Raw genomic sequence first — 20,990 nt, 5'->3', positions numbered from 1 at the left:
GAGGTTTTTTGGGGTAGCTCTGAGAGAATGAAGGGGAGAAGACATTTTGCGGCGCTACAGTGAGGTGGCATTTGCTGGGCTGCTGTGAGGAGCTGGACCACTGCCCTTCAGAGACTGGCTATTTTGGTCTCACTTGGCACCGGCTTGAGAACTGCAGATTGCAGATTGAACTGCATGTTCTCGCTGTGTGCTTTAAAGAAAAAAGAAAACCCTCGGTCACTTCACGGAGGCGACAAGCCAGGAGATTTCGCGTACGGAAAAGCTACAAACAACTGGTAATTATCATGTAAAACTTGAGGGAGTGTCGTGTGAATGAAGTCTTTTTCAGGCAGGAAAGATATCAATGGGGAATCACTGTGTTTAAATGCCACATTATAATGTTGCCATCTAAATGCTGTCATATTGATGTACTGTTCTTTTCATTGTTGCAAATGTAAAATTAAATGCGTTGTATTATTGCATTTGTCATGATGCCTACCTCCAAGGAGCCGGGTCCGACCCAGCAACCCCAGAGGCAGGCATCATTCCCCCCAGGGAAGTGCCAGCGGGCCCAAGCTGGGGCCCTTTGGACACAGTCCTGGCGCCTTAGGCGCCAGGCTCATGTTGGACCCCTGTCCTGGCGCCTTAGGCGCCAGGTTCATAAAGCTAGACATGTGTTCAAGTGTTTTAATGTGCACTTACCTGATGCAGACCATGCTGCTACATCCAGACCCTCTTGAGGCGTGAATGGAACTACTTTACCTATGGGACTTTCCACCCGGGTGTGGTCGGGGAAGGATACATACCTGATCGGTGGAAGGATACATACCTGGAACTTCTTCCAAAGCTATTTAAACCACGCCCGATCAGCAACTCACTCTTCGCGTTGTTCTGCTCCTCGCAGCTGGACGCTCACCGTGTCAGCTCCTGCATCCGGACTTCAGCCACGCCTGTCAACATCCTGGGTCACCTGCAAAGGGAGATAAGAGAGAATAGGAGAGAAAGAAGACCTTACCTGCTAAAGCTACATCACGGAGACATCACACCGATGATCCTGAAAGGGAAGACATCATTTTTAAAAGCATTTCGCTTCGATCGCTGCAGCGCTGCATTTCACTCACCTTTCCTGGGCACCTCCATCTTCAGCAGCGATCATCCGGATCCGCAGCCACTTCCCAGAGCCTAGAGAGAAAAAGACAAGAACACAAGGTGAGAGAAGGAAGGGAATAGGAAAAGCTCAGTTTCCTTCTAAGACTTACCTGTTGGGTCATTCCCATTTCATTTTGGGTCCTGCCGCTTCCTGGCATTCCGGACCCCGGCCCCTATGGGGAAAAAAGACAAAGACATTGAATGAGCGAATGCAAAGACATTACCCGAACGCTCATCCAGAACTTACCTGTCATTTACTGGAACTGCACGTTTCACTTTGGGTCGGCGCCATATCTCCGGCATTCCGAACCCCGGCCCCTAAGGGGAAAAAGACATAAGCGTTAGCGCTTGCTGCAATAAGACAATGAACATTATTATTAAGCTTGAACTTTTGAACTTGCAACAGAACTCTTACAGCGCCTCACCTGAATAGTCAAGCTTATTTTGAACTCCCATCAAACCTCTATCCAGTGAAGTAACTGGGTTTCAACGCGCCCCTGCATCAGAAGCAGGATGGAGAACTCATCCTTCCAGACCCTAAGGTGAGACTTCACGAGGAATCATGGAAGGGTATTGTGGAGGGTTGGAAGGGAGTGGGAGGCTTCAGCATTATTCCGTCAGTAGGTAATACTCCCTTTTCACGCACAGGGGAATATTCCTTCGAGCCAGAAAAGCCAGAGTAGAGGGGCCCTTCCTGTCCATCTTCAGAGTCCTGCGCTTCACCATTGAAGAAGCATCAACACTCGAAGCCAGACCTGCGCCTCCGTGGGAATCAGGTGAGCGTGACAGCATTTGTTTCTCTTCTGTTTATTTCAGTAAGGACTGTCTCACCAGAACGGTAATGTATCATTTTGAAATGAAACTGTTATAACACACAGTTTGTGTAAGAGTATTTTTTTTCCTTTGGTGCATCTAAAAAGAAATACCCTGCAAGAGAGGGAATGGCGTTTAATGTGCCAAGTTTCCTATACAGATGAAGCAATGTCATTAGCAATTATAAATAGTTGTGTGTGTGATTCCACTCAGGGTATGTGTGTGTGGCTTCTGAGTGGAATATAATACAATAGTCTGCTGAGCGTACATGAATCAGCAGAGAGAGGCCTCTTGAAATATAATCTCACTAATGTAAATAAATTAATGATGGTACCACAGGGGTTTGTGAATGCTATTTGTGAAAATAATGGTATCCGTGAATGCCGGTCCGAGGCCTCTAGTGATCACACGAACAGTCTAAGCAAAAAGAAGGGGGTTGCTATATTGGGGCCACAAATAGAACAGAAAATTATGCTCACCACTATACCACAACAAAATGCATACCAACAAAATGTATCTGTGTACTGAAATAATGCATAGTCACTATACCACCATAAAGCCAAACCCAATCTAAATGCAAGGAGTAGTCATTGCTAAATTAGCTTTGTTTTTGGCGATAAGAAAATACTGCTAAGCCCCAAATTTACACAAAATACCCTACATATTTATAGTGCGTTGGCTGGGAAAGTGATCATAGAGCACCTACTGGGCGTGGCAAGTGTGTCTCACACTGCCATCTGTACATTAAAGGGAACCCATTCCATAATAGCAGTGTGTCACTAAAAACGAATTTCAGAATGTCTCAAATGGAAGCCACATTCTCAGAGCTAGTGCAATATTTAGAGGCAAAATTATATGCACATGGGACGTGGTCATCGAACAGTACCTCAGAATGGCATGACCGCATTCATGGTGAGGTGCAGAAAGAAAAATTAGACAATATTTTTGCAGAGGGCAGCATAATTCAGGTCTTTCTTCTAAGGTTATTAAATGCAGCCGAGAAACATGCAGAGGAAGATTGTTTGATACGGCTATGCGCCAAGATCTGGTTTATTTTGAATAGGTCCCTGCGAATGCAAGAAAATTATACCAAGCTGATTAACAGGTTAAGGGCTGACCTAGATGGGGCAAGTTAATAGGAGGAAATGTTAAGAGCAGAATTAGAAGGATGTCAGAAAGACATGCAGTTAAAATGCATGGATTTTGATATTCAATTGTCCAAAAGCAAGAAACAGTTTGAGGAAAGTGAACAAGAATTGGTACACTTTAAAGCATTGGTGGACCACATTAGACAAGATAAAGATGAGGTTGTGTCAGAAATGCAGATTTAAAAAAAAGAAAATTATGAAAAGGAAAGTGATCTTCAAAATGCAGAACAGGAAATGATTAAAATGCTTCAAGAAAGAGACAAGAGAAATAAAGAATTTAATGAATGCCAAATGCAAATGTGCAACATGCAGGAGGTAATTAATAAAATGAGTGATGAAAATGACTATTTGCAAAACGAAGCAGACAGGCTCCTTAAAAAGTGTAAGGACTTGGAACAGCAAATGTGTATTCCCAGGTCCCAGGAGAGGCGGCAGGGCACCACATTCAATGGAGTTGAGGTGAATTCTATTTCTACCCAAAGAGCTAGTGCCCCAGTGACTGGGCCGGTGACTGAACTTGGTTGCAGCGCCCTTGGGGGATTTGATACTCCCAGTGGGGGCCGCCACCAATCCCATACACCTGGAACCAGGGTTGAGTCACCAAGTAGTGCAATTCCATGCATTGCAACAAGTAGCCTCATAAAGATAATGAAATCCATTAAAGCTCTGATCAAGCCATTTAAAAAGGAGGGGAATGCTGCATAGAGGATCACTTAGAAGCGGTTCATGACATTTCTAAAGCCCTCCAGATACCTAAGGAACAGTACAGGCAGTATTTTCATTTAACTTTAGATGCTCCCACGGCCAGTATCATAAGGGGATTGAATGAGCAGCAGAATATGACATGGGCAGAGCTTGAAAAAGAGATTAGGCATCATTTTTCTCCTTTCCAGTCATTGCAGGAGGCAAAGAAAGTCGCTTACACAATCACTGCTGGGCCTAATACATCCCCTCGCCAGTTTTTACAAGACTTAAAAAGAGCATTTTCTCGCTTTGATGTATCTTTTGACCCCAATTCTAATGAGTTTAAAACTGCATACTTCTATGGGTTACAGAAAGACATTATATGACAACTGGTCCGTGAATTTGATCGTGACAAGTCCCTTGAGTGGATTGTGCACCAAAGCACAAAACTATATGAAGTACTCTATTGTCAGGGGAGAGAAAGTGATAAAATGAATGACACTAGATCAAAATCTAAAGAACCCTCAGCAACAGTGAGGAAATCAGGTCAGCCAAAATGCCCCTTGAGTCTGCTCAAATTCCAGGTAAAAATATTTTGACACCTGAACAAAGGGGTAATCAACAAAGATCATCACTTCCTGTATCAATGTTTCAATCGCATGATCCTAGTAATAGGGAGAGCTGCATCAGCCCCATGTACTTAGGAGATAGGCCCCGGGCAGGCTATCGGCCTGAAATGTCAGGTATGAACAATAACCAGAGACAAAATCAGGATCAAAGAAATGACAGTCCCTACCAGACATTGGAGACACAGAGCAGATTTGATCCCAATACCATGATATATGGTAATCAAGATAGACCGCGATATGTGGATCGATTTGCTAATAATGGGAATCAACATAGGGGTCAATACCCACAACATGAGAGACAGGACATGAGGCAGAATATGAATTATGCTCCACATCAGTACAATGATTCCCCACCAGGGGATTACAACCAGAGGATGGGTGCAACCCAATCCCCTCCACATATGAATCAAGAGTTCAGGAACAACCCCAATAGAAATCACTCACCTGAGAGGTATCAGAATAGATCCAATCAGGGGGAAAACAACCAATATCGATCTAGGCCACAAAGAGAGGATTCTAGAGAGATGGAAAGATTCCAGTGTCTCGAGGCCCAAGTGCAAATGTTAGCTGAGCAAATAGGAAAGCTCTGTACAGCACAAAAACAGTCATCAAAGGAGGGGGCAGAAGGCCATAGCAATGACCGGGGGGTTTCTGAAAATTGACTAAGTACTTATGATACCTGCAGTGCCAAGAAAACAGATTGTTGTGATGTGATTTTCCATAATGACTCTGAGATGTATAAAGATTCAAAAATAAAGATAGCGGTAAATGAACATGTGACAGAAAGTGCAAAAACCCTTATGAAAGAAGTTCGGTTTAACCTACAGCTAAATCAGACATTGGAGATTTGTACAAATGAAAAAGAAACACCTGAAATTCCAAAGGCACAAAGAGACAGATTTAAGAATAATGACTCATACATGGGGAATACCAGTGAGCAGGGAGTGGGTGGGCATGCTATAACTTTTTCCCTGGGCAATCAGAACAATAACCAAACACAGGCAGAAAATGGAAATACTCAAAAGGAGGGTACAGGTCAATCACCTGAAGAATTCTTTGAGCCACATATTTTTGAAGAAGTTAAAAAGGCTGGTACCATACTAAATTATCACAAATGCATAGGGTTAGACAATGACAAGTTGCCAAATGATGTTGTTACACATGTTCAGTTGGAGGATTGTAGGGTGACCTCTGATGATACCTGGATGGATGGGCGAACAGTGGCCACACTCCAAAAAATCTCTGAACATGGAGAAATGAATAAAGTCTACCACGTAGAAATGGGCAAAAAGGAAGGAAAAATATCATTCCATTTACCAATGTGCTTAGCCAAAAGTGAAAAAGACCTGAGAAAGGTGAGCCCTGAAATCAGTAAGAATTCACACTTCTTATGTGTGTTAGAGGAAGTTGAAGACAGGTAATATGCTCCCATCACTGTAGAAGAAAAATGCAAGATATTTGCAATGATTGACAATGGCGCACAGGCTACAATTATATCTAAATAACTGGTAAAGAGTATCAATGAAGGGAAATCCCCACAGAACCAGATTACAGTGAAGGAAAATCAAGGTCCAGTGCATAATTTTAACGGGGAGGAGGTGCCTATTATAGGCGTCACCGAGGTTGACATAAAGATAGGTAAACACAGAATGAAACAGGAGGTATTGGTCACATCCATTTGTGAAATTCCATTTTTGATGGGAACAGATTGCCTGAAAAGATTGTCCCCGCTCATAGATGGGGTGAATGGAATACTGTGGTCCTTAACTAAAAAACCATTGAGACCTAAGAAACTAAAATCACAAAACAGCAATATAAATGAATGTCACACCGTTGCCAAAACAAATGATGCAGTGGAGGTATATCTCCAGAATAGTTGCATACCTAGCATCACTGTTATATTAATGTGTCAAGACAAAATGCAGAGTGAAAATGAAAAAACTACCTGTACAAATATACTTGGACCCAAGAAAAAAAAGAGAAGACATGCAAACAGAATACTGCTCCTAAAGTAGGTTCAGAAAAACACATTATCACTCTTGCTGAAATACACATGGAAGATGAGCAACCATGGTTTCACATTGGTATAAATGACTATTCTAAAACAATAAAAGCCACTTTAGCGCTTGAACAGGACGGAAGCTTCATTAATGAGAAATTGTTGCAAAAAATAATGGAGAGGGAGGAGATCCCGAAATTTAGGATCAAAAACCAGTATGTTTCTGGTTTGGACAGTCCAGACTTTGAAAACCGAATTGCAGGGAGATGCAGGGATATTGGACAAAAGACAATTCACCATAATGTTTGGGTAGTGAGTGGCACACAAAATGAATTTTACATGGGAAATGATATCATGCACATAATGTGTATGGTGTTAGATTTCCTTAATCAAAAAATATGGTCACGCCTAGGTGGGCCGGCACCTGAATTTGAAGACAAAAGAAGGGCTTATCATTGCGCACAGCAGGTCCCATATGCAATTGAATTACAACTGAGGAAAGATACTATTATCCCTGCATTGACAAAGCAGTTTGCAATAACGCTAAAATGCAAAAATGGACAGCAGATGAAAGATTCTGATGCATTTGTGTGCTTGAATGAATCCATAAATGAGCAAGGCCTGGATTATGAATACATTCCATGGGTAAATATTGGTGAAGGGGCTGTAAGAATTATGGTGAATAATAAAGGTTGTCAAGATATTCATTTAGAGGAAAACTTTCCATTAGGAATGGCCATACAAAAATCACATTACACAGCAGATCTAAATAACATGGTGATTGGAAATATCCCTGAAAAGTATGTAGATGCCAAGGGGGAATTGCCAGAATACCTGGACTCTCAGCCCAAATGAATATTTAGAATTCATTCTGTGTACCCTCATGATTCAAATGAGACAGTGTGCTGTCATCAAGAGGATTGCATAACATTTAACTTAAATGAAAATTAAATAGAAAATCAGCCCATTGAAGTGGAAGCTGATATGCCAAAACATTTAAAAGTGGCAGCTTTACAGAGAGACACAGCCACACAGTTAGAGGAAAGCGCCGGGATTCCCCTCTGAGAACATTTTCCAGAATTTACCAAAATGGTAGAGGAGCAGATTTTATCAGCGGATACATGTGACAGCGATGAGGATAGAAATTAACTGAGGAAGATATTTATGGAGTTTAAAGATGTATTTGCAAATGATGCTTATGATTGCGGTCTAGCTGATTTACATGTGGCCACGCTACCGGAAGGGTGTAGCAGAAGCCCAGTATTTGTGCGCCAGTATAGATTACCACTGGCATGTTTACAATCATTGGCAGAGATTATTAAAAATTTGGCGTCTCAGGGAATTATAAGGCCTATTCATAGCACATCCAACACACCTATTTTAGGTGTGTTGAAGCCAAATGGGCAATGGTGGCTATGTGCAGATTTGAGGGAGTTAAATAAAAGAGTGCCAATATCCAGATGGCCACTGCCATTCATTGATGAATGCCTGGCTCAGGTACATGGTTCAAAAGTATTTACCACGTTAGATCTCACCTGGATATTGGTGCGTGCCATTGGCAGAGGAGATACAGAATTTATTTTCATTTTCATTTTATGAGGCTCAATACGCATGGGTTAGAACTCCATTTGGGTATGTCAATAGTCGGAGTGAATTTGGCATATTTTTGAGAAAAGCTATGCCTGATGCAGTGGTTCGAGGAACCATAGTTTATGTGGATGATGTCCTGATAAAAAATGAAAGCTTGAAAAGCCATTTTGATGAAATAAGACATGTTCTTGGCCAATTGAAGAAAGCAGGCGCCAACGTATCTTTACAAAAAGCACAATGGTGCAAGAAAAAAGTGAATTTTCTAGGCCATGAAGTGACTGAACATGGACTAAACCCAAAAAAGAAGAAAATAGAGGCTATGATTTGAATCACAAAACCATTGCTTATGCAAGTAAGGCCTTTTCTCAAGTTGAAATTAAATTCAATTACTGTGAAAAAGCCCTATTGACCGCTGTGTGGGCGCTACAACATTTCCGCCCCATTGTTCAAGGAGAAAAGGTGATTATTGAAACAAATCATCAACCTTTGCAGTTTTTAGAGAGTAAAAGAATTGGGCCTGGTAATCTAGCACAGTCTAGAATCACTTGATGGATGCTGGCATTACAGGGTTTTCCTGTAGAAGTGAGATAGGGCCAAAATAAAAAAAAAGCCCAATTGCTCAAGGTTTAGGAGATCTACATGACTGTGCAGCTGAACATGTATCAAATGAAGTAGAAGTGGAATCTAGTTTACAGGATTTTGAGCAATCACCACACAAAGCTTTTGATGAAAAAACATGCAAGGATTTGCCAACTGTATATGTTGATGGTTGTGCTTTTCACATTGAAAATTACAGTAATAAACAATTAGTGTCAGGAATAGGAAATGTCTGGTTGAAATGTGAAGGCATCCCCAGTATAGGGATGAGAATTGGAGCTAGGAGCAGTCAAGTAGCAGAATTGGCAGCCATTTATAAAGCAATTGCTACTGCAGTTGATGATAAATTTAGTGAAATTGTCCTGGTGACTGATTCTGACTATGCACGAAATAGCTTTGTGGAATATTTACCTGGCTGAAAAGCAAGAGGAATGTCTACATACAATAAAGAGCCCCTTAAACATGGAAAAATGATACAAGCCATGGACAATTTGGTGTCAGAGAATGATTTAACAATATACTGGAGGAAAATTCGTGGGCATTTAAAAACTCCAGGAGAGGATAAGGAGGGGAATGATAAGGCAGATCACCTGGCTAAAATTGGGGCTGTGATGGCAGAATTGCTACCTATTGAACATTTACTTGGTGAAATACAAACTGATGCAGTAACAACTCTAAAACACCAAAGGAGATAGATCAACCAGTGGTACAATGGAGTTATGATACACCAGATCAAGATTTGATTAAGGCACAAAAGGATGATCGAATTTTGGGAATCTATTATAATCATTTGATAGATCCTGAACAAAACTCTTTAACAGAAAATGATTGTAGGGGAAAAGAAGAGTTGACGGTGCTATTAAAGAATAAAAAACAAATTTAGACTACAGGATGGACTCATGATTAGAGAGTCCATAACAGGACAGATACAGTGGGTGGTACCCCTTTCATTCAGAGGGCTAATGCTACACCATGCGCATGATGCAATAACTGCAGGCCACAGAGGTTCACAAAAAACATGGGAGATACTGAAAGATTATGCTTACTGGCCACATATGTCCCAAGATGTGGAATTATATACTAGAGGATGTCTAGTATGTGCCCAATTTAAACCTGCCTCACCAATGCATAGAGTCCCATTAATGAAAAGAGGCTTAACTCTTCCATGGTCACATTTGCAAATAGACTATGTAGGGCCTGTAAAGAGGTCGAGCAGGGGGAACCGGTATATTTTGAGTGTGGTATGTTTGATGTCAAAATGGATTGAGTGTATTCCTGCACCAGATTGAAGTGCGCAAACAGCAGCTACATTACTGGTGAATCATCTATTTTCAAGGTTTGGGTTACCACAAAGAATAGAATCAAACAGAGGAAGTCATTTCACAAGCGCTCTAATGAGTAAGGTATGGCAAATACTGGGAGTGAAAAGAAAATTACATATTGCATATCGAGCTGCTTCTTCTGGGGAAGTTGAACGCTGTAATAGGTCCGTTATGGACATATTAAAGAAGTTTGTAGCAGAAGCAGGTTCCAGCTGGGATTTACGTTTACCTTTGGTTTTGATAGCAATCAGATCAACTCCTGCCAAAGCAGCAGGTGTTAGCCCCCATGAGGTTTTGACAGGTAGGAAAATGGTATTGCCGCACCACCTACTAAACAGGACACATGAGCAGACACTTGTAAGCGCATCTACAGTTCATGAATACATGGATGAGCTGAGGAAGCATTTACAACATGCATTTGCTTTTGTACAGCGGAACCTAGAAAGAGCTGCTGACAGTGCAAAGTCATATTATGATAAAAAAGACATTAGTAAAAGAGTATTGTGTGGGGGATCAGGTGTACAAATTTCATTTTGGAAAAAGTAAACAGAAACATTCTACATTTCTAGCAGCCTGGCCATTTCGAATTATAGATAAAGTCTCTCCCGTGGTTTATAAAATTTTGAAAACTGAAGGTGAAACTGCAACAGAACGGTTTGTTCATGTAAATCAAATTAAACCATGGCACCCCAGACATGAGGTTAAACGACTTGAGCATGTAGAAACAGATAAAGTCCCTTAAATACATGAAAGAAGATAAGATAAATGAGTTTAGTCAGGGGGCAACGGCAGAGAAATAAAATAGGGGTGATTGATTATTATAATGGAACATAAACACTGTGACATATGTATATAAAAACAACAGAGGCTGAAATTAATGGAGTTAGTTTACAAAATTAAAATGTATTAAATGTTGAAGGCTATTTTATGTATGTTTGTTTTCTCTCTAACATGTGCTTAATTTCAGAAAGCGAGAGGAAGAGGGCGAAATGATTTATGAAGTGCATGGACATATATAATTTTATTTTTGGCAAAAGGGTGAAGTTAGTATTGTGCTATGTACTTAATTTGTTTCTTTTCTATTTGATTTAGACTATTGATGAACACATTTTGGCTTGGAGGTCACGGGACTGGAGGACACGGGAGAAGATGGAGTCCAGGAGTCCACGCTGACAGATTCGGAGAAGCCCCGGAAGGGGGCGAAGACCTAGGATACAAAGCAATCAGCATTGTTGATGACACCAACAATATGGATAATTATGATGACATTCGGAGGGAACTTCAAAACTTTAGAAGCACAGGTTGTCATTGAGCCTGGACCAGCATCTGGTATTGCGGTAGAAGAAGCACCAGGATTCATCATGAGTGATAGAAGGATGATTTTCCAGAACATTTATATACCATTGAATCCTGATACTCTGATGGAAAAACATTTTAACAATACTGGAATTAAAGCTGAGCAGACTAAAGAGTGGCTGGAACTAAAAAAAGAGGACGCTAAGCAGTCAATAAGAGATATGTTGATGCAATTGGAGAAAACATTTATGAATTAAGCAGACATTAAGAAGAGGAGAGGAAAAAGAGGAGCAGTAATGCTTGCAGTCTCATTGATAATGTCTATAATGGAGCCATAATAGGTACCACAATGTCAACAGCCAATGCCATTAAAGTAGGGACGCTGAGTACTAAAGCACAACAACTGAGTGTTGACCTAGAAATAATACAAAAAACCTTAGATGAATTAGAGGGGGATTAGATGAACAAGTAAGGTTCATAAATGAAACTGCGATCATATTGAATGAACAAGCAGATGTAATTCAACGGGCAACTAAATTGATTATGAAGCATGTCCGAACATTGAGTGAAATATTGAATATAGTGAGTCCTGTTGATAGACTGTTAACGAATTACATGAGAGAAGTTCAAACTGCAATTTTACAATTTCTTCAAGGACATATACCATTGTACTTCATTTCACAGGATATTATTTATCAAATGATAGAAAGGTTGAACAGGAGGGAGATTGATGTGGTACAGGTGAAAATTGCATTTGAAATGGGTAATGCAATGCCCTTATATGTAGACTTGGAAAGGTTGGAAATAGGGTTTTTACTATGCATTCTGTATGTAGCCCCTGAACTCATTTACCAAACTAAGTGGGTGCACAATGTGGGATTTTGGCAAGAGGACAAATTTATTAAGATTAAGACTCCAGAAGTGGTGGCATTTCAGTCATGGGAGCCTGAGGTTTACTTGATACCAAATTTAGAAACTTGTGTGAAATTTAAAGAACAAAATTATATGTGTCCAGGTAAACCGTTTATTCCTGATGCTACGGACGCTATTTGTGGTTTGAAATCTGACCCAAGTATATCAGAAGGATGTGAAGTAATTATTAGCAATATGGGTGGTGAAGAATTGACACAGGCTAAGATGGTCAAAGGTAAATGGTTGGTCAGCACCTGTATGATGAATTTTACGGTAGTACATTTGAATCATGGAACATTTGTGGTCAAACAGGTGAAATATAATGTATTTTACTTACAGGTTCCGAAGGACACAATTGTTTCGATTGGAGGTTTAACATTATTTCATGTTACGAATGACATTTGGGAAAGCCAAGTAGAAAATATTGAATTTTTTCAAAGGGATGCATTTCCAATAGGCCCGGATGTGGAGTTCTTATTGAATCATAAAGAGAAGCATATAGTGAAAATGAATCTAACAAAGAACAATATTACAGTTAGTAATCTGGGTATAATAAAAGTGGAAAGGGTTAATTGGGGAACCTGGGGGGCGGGGGAACTCTCTATAGTGGGTTTAGCTGTCCTGGTGCTAATAATGGGAGGATGGTTGATTGTTTTGTCAGTGAAGATGAAGATGTTGCTCATGTTAGTAGATACAACAGGGAGAGAAAGATATCCCAATACGCATTCATTTTAAAGGAAGAAAGGAGGCAAGTTGGGTTTCTTCCAATTGTGGCTTGGACCATGGCTAAATTCTCAGAAAAAGGAGGGTATATGTAGTATAATTTAGCATGTTTTGGAGTGCAGCGCCACTGCATGGGATCACATTGCTGTAATGTGGTACAGCAAGCCATGTGTTGCCAGTGTAACATATGGACATGTAAATGAAGACAGGCTACAGATTTTAAAAGCACACCATTTTTTTTCTCACTTGAAATGCCTCACTTACAGGAGACCACATTAGATACCTGATTGACGAACTTAATTAACAAAGACTAACACCGATTCTAACTCATTAACATTATAATGTGTTCTCCATGTAGAAAAAGGAGGCAGGCTGAGATTCATTTTTAAACGTGCATTTAGATTTTATTTTCTTCGCTCTGTTCACTGTCTTTGCAGGAAATCACTCTGCATACCAGGAAATCAGTTAGATACAGTTGCCTACTGTAAAAGTGAGCTATTGTTGAGGAAGGAGGATATGATATTGTGAATTTGACTGGTGCCACGTAAGCCTGGGGGATGTAACAGAGGTTTCTTGGGGTAGCTCTGAGATAATGAAGGGGAGAAGACATTTTGCGGAGCTGCAGTGAGGTGGTATTTGCTGGGCTGCTGTGAGGAGCTGGACCACTGCCCTTCAGAGACTGGCTATTTTGGTCTCACTTGGCACCGGCTTGAGAACTGCAGATTGCAGATTGAACTGCATGCTCTCGCTGTGTGCTTTAAAGAAAAAAGAAAACCCTGGTTCACTTCTCGGAGGCGACAAGCCAGGAGATTTTGCGTGCGGAAAAGCTACAAACAACTGGTAATTATCACGTAAAACTTGAGGGAGTGTCATGTGAATGAAGTCTTTTTCAGGCAGGAAAGATATCGCTAGGGAATCACTGTGTATAAATGCCACATTATAATGTTGCCATCTAAATGCTGTCATATTGATGTACTGTTCTTTTCATTGTTGCAAATGTAAAATGAAATGCGCTGCATTATTACATTTGTTTTTCTTCTGTTTATTTCAGTAAGGACTGTCTCACCAGAATGGTAATGTATCATTTTGAAATGAAACTATTATAACACACAGTTTGTGTAAGAGTATTTTTTTTTCCTTTGGTGCATCTGAAAAGAAAAAAAAATACTCTTACAAGAGAGGGAATGGTGTTTAATGTGCCAAGTTTCCTATACAGATGAAGCAATGTCATTAGCAATTATAAATAGTTGTGTGTGTGATTCCACTCAGGGTATGTGTGTGTGGTTTCTGAGTGGAATATAATACAATAGTCTGCTGAGCGTACATGAATCAGCAGAGAGAGGCCTCTGGAAATACAATCTCACTAAAATAAATAAATTAGTGATAATACCACAGGGGTTTGTGAATGCTATTTGTTAAAATTATGGTATCCGTGAATGCAGGTCCGAGGCCTCTAGTGATCACACGAACAGTCTAAGCAAAAAGAAGGGGGTTGGTATATTGAGGCCACAAATAGAACAGAAAATTATGCTCACCACTATACCACAACAAAATGCATACCAACAAAATGTATCTGTGTACTGAAATAATGCATAGTCACTATACCACCATAAAGCCAAACCCAATCTAAATGCAAGGAGTAGTCATTGCAACATTACCTTTGTTTTTGGCGGTAAGAAAATACCGCTAGGCCCCAAATTTACACAAAATACCCTACACACCGGTACCAAGGACTCTTATTAATATTGATTGGCATTCCTACATACATCATTCCAATCGATTGAAATTAAATATGTATTATACTTTTATCACACGTTTTGTTAATATATAATGAACAAAAAAAACTCATATGCTAAACATTCTGTTAAAACAGGATAGGCTACATATGTATTTTCATTTTAAAAAACTGTAAAGTTCAAGGTCTTTGTTGAGAGCAAATCCTGTTCTTAAATTAAAAAAAGAAATCTTCTTTCTGTCTTTAACAGTTATTTATGTATTTAGTTCAAAATGCATATAGCCAAAATAGGCTTTACATATAACAATCTAAAATCAATATTTCATCATACATCACAATATACATTATACATAAAATAGAACACTACACAGATTATAATTAAGGTATAAAAACAAATCTAACAAACCTTAATAAAAAACATCCTGAGATAATTGTTTAAGAATTAGAATACAAAATTCATAAAAAATCATCATGTGATATATTATATTCAGATCATTTCCTTGTAGCAAGTTCTCCAAGATCTCATTCATGTCATTTAGGTCAAAACTATTATCATATGCTTTAACATATCTTAACCTGATTTCAGATAAGCTTTCACAGTTGCAAATATGATGCTGGGCTGTTTCAATTAGATGCATCCCACACAAACGGCCCCATCTGTCTTTTCTCATAATGCCAAGTCTACGCCCCATAAATTCAAGACATTCAGACATTAACAGTTATCCGTTTTCCTTTTTTCACAGTAACATTTATTTATTGCCTACAAACTTCAGTTGTTTCACATGTTCCATGGTTTGATCTTCTTATCAGTTTATAGACAATGGTTATCTTGAGTATGTCATTTGTATTGATCGTATATGTTCACTATGCTCCCTACATAGAATGTCCTACAAATACATATGATCCCATAAACTAAAAACATTCCCCTGCAGTTAATTAATTGTTACATTTTCAACACAAGTCGGTAATAGATGTCATTTCATCCTTTGCATAATGGCTCACATTACAGTTTCCACATTTGTAAAAGACAAAAGGCAAGTTGCCTAACCATCTAACATTTTGTTTATGCATGCCTGAATTCTTTCTTTACATTACTTTTCCATCAACATCTCTACATTCGCTTTACAATCCCTACCACCAAATTCACATTGCAGTCACTACCAACACATTCACATTACAATTGAAACCTTCACCACATTCATATAACAATCCCAATCTCTGCCATCACAGTCACATTACAGTACGTACCATCACATTGCAGTTGTCCAACATTTCCACATTTACATTACCATCCCTATCTCAATTTCTACATTCATATTACAATCCTTATCTCTGCCACCACATTCACATCTCTGCCACCACATTCACATTACTTTCAGTATCACTGCATTCACATCAAAATCACTGCCTCTGCAATCACATTATAATCACCACCATATTCAAACCACGATCAGATTCACACTTTCATCACAATCATTGTCACCACTCTCACATTCAAACTATAGTCACTCGTAGTTTAGCGTGTCTTCATTCTCAAATATGAATTTCTCACGTTGTTGGCTAAGTATGAATCACTTTGGGTTTCATCCTATGTGTGTGGTGGAACCACCCATGCACCCCTTGCATTAATTGCCAAATGGATAACACATAGAGAGGCAGGGACAACTCTTGGGGGTTACTTTTGGTAATTTTACTCAGAGGATATTTGACTGGCCTTACAAACTGGGATGGCCTTATGAACAGTTTAAGAGTGATGTGTAGCCCAGATGATCAAAATGTATGGAGCTACTTCATGGTGTTCCCCTCACGCATACCCTGTATGAAAGGATGACATAGAAATGATGCTCAGAGCTGCCATTGAAACTTGTTGTTGTTTTGCTGGTTCATGGTTACTGACAGCATGTTGCATTGGCCCATTCATACAAATATCGAGAGTCGTTTGAGAGCATTTCTGCACAAGGTGACAGGCCAAGCATCACACCTTGATGAAAGATCTGTTAGACAGATTAGAATGGGACGATGTGTGTAAAGGACAAGCCTAGGCTCTTCATTTTCTTTCCAGTGTTTTGAATGCTCAATAAGAGTAAGAGTGGGAGACATTGCAACCCTAGACTTGTTTTGTCCAGTTGTGGTTTTCTTCTGGGCTCTCTTTTTGTATTAAGGGAGAGGGCCCAAAATAATGCACTCCCCAGCTATCGCAGGGCATGTTTCTGATGAGAAAGGTGGATGCCGCCAAAGACGGAGTTGAATTCCCGTACCGAGTGGAACAATTCAGGCTCCCCGTGCTAATAGAGAACAGATTATGAACACTAGGGAGGACAGAATGATTCACTAGTGCACAAGCTGCCAATTCCCCAACAGGGGAGAGTCCGAAAGGTCTTTAAAAGTGACTACAACTGATACTGTCCACTGATTTCTGCCGACTTAATGCCAGGGACGGTATCTAGTCAATCCATCGAAAGCCATTGCATCTAATGCTTTACCATCGAATTATAAGCAATGAAAAGCATTTTCATCTAAATGCCTTTTCCTTGAATATAATCCGATAGAAATTTGATGGATTTTTTACATTTTAAAATTAGTGTTAGAGTTAGGGTATGGGGTAGAGCAAGGATAATGGTTAGGGTAAGGGGTAGATTTAAGGTTAGGGTTAGTGTAAGGGGTAGGGCAAGGGTTAGATTTAAGGTTAGATTAAGGGTTAGATTAGGGTTAGGGGTTAGGGTTGGGGCTAGGGTAAAATTAAGGGTTAGATTAAGGGTTAGATTAGGGTTAGGGTCAAGGGGCGGTGGGCGTGGGGGCAACCCCCCAATATACAAAAAAACATTAAAACGTTACAAGGAGCTGGAGAAAATAAACGCATCAAAATGCTATCTTTTACATTTAAAAGTACATATCCATTCGATGGAAGAGTTTCAAAGGGTTTGTACTTTTAATGTAAAACATAGAATTTCAATGCTTTTATTTTCGATGCATCTTTTTCGATGCATTGTCATTTCGATGCATCTTTTTCGATGCAATGACCATAAACCCCAGGGACATAACCCAACAAGTGTACTTCGCTCATTTTTGCCAATCACAACCTTCTCCGGTGTTTCTTAATGCTGAACCTTGTTGGGCAACTCTTTATTATATATGTGCTATGCAAAATCTCCCAAAAAGAGCCTTGGATTCACGTGCTTCAATCGTGCTTGCTGAATGATGCAGGCATATTTCTTGAGAAGTCAGGCAGGGCTGAGCTCAGATGATCATGTTCACTTACTGTGACCATCCCTTTCCTCAAACAGGACGCATCACTGACTGGAAAACCAGTCCTCTGAAAGCTAGTGTCAACACCATTAGCAAAGTGCATGTATGGCTATAAATTAGATTTTTTCATTAAATATATAATCAGATATAATGACCAAAGGCTGGTTTTGTATGCTTGAGTCATTGATGTTCAGTGGTAAAGTAGCATAGCAAATGGCTGCCAGAGGGTGACATTTCCCAAAAAATGCATCCTCAGTAAAATCAAACACTTTCTCCAAATATTCTAGGATTGGAGTTTATAATATAAAGTTATACCCCTCATAGAATATTTGGGGAAAGTATTTATGGGGTCAGGGAAAAAAAGTTGCCTACCTGGTGACTTTTTCAAGGTGACATTATCACATGGAACCGAGTAATGGCATATACATACTTAAAACAAAACACGCTCACATTTTGAGTCTTTGTTGTTTTTGGCATGAAGTGACACATGACAGTTTGCAAATGTTTTACTTTGGTACTGGTTCTTTTTACATTACGGTTGCCATAGGGAATTAGAATATCTTGTTGAAATCGAGGTGCAGCATTGACCGGGAAGTAAAAAGCTTACATATACAAATGGATACTCTCCTCTGGTATACCAGAGAGAGATAAAATATGACTGAGCTCCTACTGAGTGGGGTTCAGTCAATGATAAAATAAATCTATTTGAGCTTTTGTTCACACTCAGTAAAGGACTTTTCACATTGTGCGCTAATTTGATCACATTTTCTCCTGATCCATCCTCTCCTATTTCTTGGCTTCCACCCCTCACTTCTACAGGCAGTGTCTCTGGTGGGCTACATCTGAGATATTTGCCAGTGGAGGCACCTTGGGGCCAGGCCAACAACACCTGGGCCTTTAACCCCTTAAGTGCCAAGGGCGAGGTATCTCGTCCTTGGGATTACCTCCCTGTTGCCAAGGATGAGATACCTCGTCCTTTTTGGCAATAACTGTAATCCAACCCCCAGGTTATGTGAGGGGGAGGTCCCTCCTCACTGCGCGGGGGCTGGATTACCTTCAGTTTCACGTCGGCGTGCGTGACGCATGCCGACATGAAACTGAAAGTAATTGTACTGCGGCAGCCATTTTCGGGCTGCCACGGTGAAAAGAGAAGGTAAGCTCCCTTCTCCCTCTCCCTCGATCTCCGGCTGTATTTCAAGCAGGAGATCGAGGGAGGTGTTGTTGGAAAGGGGAGGTTCTCCCCTTTCCAACAACACCTTTTGTGAAAGTATTGCTGGGCGCAGATCGGGTGCAGAGCGCTCGATTGGCGCTCAGTAATGCCACTGGACCACCAGGGATCCGTTTGTGACATGGGGGCAGAGGGGGCTGCTTACAGTAAGGAGCCCTCTCCCCCATGACCCTCAAAGCATGGGGGCACATTTATGGAGAACCCTGGGGGCAGATGGCTGATCTGCCCCCAGGGAAGGGGGCACATTGAAAAAAACAATAATAATAAAATAATAATTAAATAAATAAAAATAAAAACAAAGGGAGCGCAGCGTGGATTCAATCCACCTTTCAAAATTCCAAATTACTCAGTAAAAATTGGATTATTTATTGTATTTTTATGTATTTTTTGTGTATTGAGTTTAATGAATTTTTGTAATAAAGAAATAATTATTGATAGCATACCTTGTGAGTTTATAATTTGGGTTATACTCAGTAATTTAGAATTTGGTACGGCGGATTGAATCCACTCTGCGCATTACACGCTGAGGAGAGAATTACAGTTAGCGTTTTAAGGGTGTAATTTGATTCCATTGAAAGTCGCTCAGACTGCTCAAAAACATCTCTCGGAATAGGAAGCCAAATAGAAACTGATTTGGTTTCTAATCATAAGATATTCTACCCTCCACACTTTGAAGTGATCTACCAATTAAGTGTGGTCACTGTTCTAATTCAAAACAGTTAACCTAAGTGAAGAATATTCAAGAGTGCGAACCCAGCGATGGACAGACACATTTTTAAAATGTATGTTTTGTGACACATTCTAATCTCTTCCTCTCTTCACCTTGAAGAATTTCCCTATACCATCCTGTAATTTTTTGGGAATTAACATGTCGGGACCAATCATTGTTAGATGTTCTATACAGTCACAATAAAGCCTTGATAGCCTAGTACAGATGTGTAATTAAAGAACCTGGCTATGACAACATTGGTTCAAAACTACACACAAGGATCTTAAAACTTACCATGTGCTAGTATCAAGTGTATGTGTCATTTTCATGAAATATTTGTTTCTCCACATTGGTTACTGAAGGAAAAGCAGGTTGAAAAATGATGTGTATTTAAAACCCCTTTTCTTTACACACTAATTGGATTATTTATTGTATTTTTATGTATTTTGGGTGTATTGAGTTTAATGAATTTTTGTAATAAAGAAATAATTATTGATAGTATACCTTTTGAGTTTATAATTTCAATACTCACTTAAAAGTAATTGTTGGAGTGAATTATTGTACAGTTTCGTTTTGGGTTCGCAGTGTTGCGATTCCGTTCTGAGAGGCATTCCCTTGCTAGGGGGCGTTGACCAGTTTAGGGAGTAGTTTAGAGGTGACAGGACTTTTTTGTATGAGTGCCCTTGCAGACCCCGTCACCTCCTTGGCTCAAATCAACAGCTCATCGGCAGAACCGGTTTGAACTGCTCGAGTGGCCCCATTCAACCCGAACCAGCAGTTACCTAATGACTCGACCCAGCTCGATCTCAAACCTCTGCTTGGTCGAAACCTCACAACAGTACATCATGATCACTGCTCAAACCATCGCCGTCCTTCAAATCAAACTTCAGCAGAATCACACATCAACCTTACCCAGCGGTTACCACATGTCTCAAAGCGGTTGGACTCCGAACCGATCCCGGTGAGCACTCTGACCTGCATCGTGAAAGCCCCCTTTGAACCTATCCTAGTTACCACATTCAAACCAACTCAATGCCAGTTTGCTGCTTGTTTTGCTGCCCCGGACCTGAGCTTGACCAACTCACAGAACAGTATAAAGACCGGTTGGAAGCTGTCGATCTGCCAAATATTTATACAGTGTTATCTATCTAGCTAGTCTTTCAAATTGTGTGTATAAGTAAAATACATATTTTTGTAGAACCTTGATTGGCCATTGCCCTTATTTTGGACT

This window comes from Ambystoma mexicanum, chromosome 8 (genome assembly GCF_040938575.1).
Source record: "Ambystoma mexicanum isolate Mex_15411 chromosome 8, UKY_AmexF1_1, whole genome shotgun sequence".
Lineage (NCBI taxonomy): Eukaryota > Metazoa > Chordata > Amphibia > Caudata > Ambystomatidae > Ambystoma > Ambystoma mexicanum.
The sequence above is the reverse complement of the archived record's forward strand: the minus strand, read 5'-3'. Positions refer to the sequence as shown.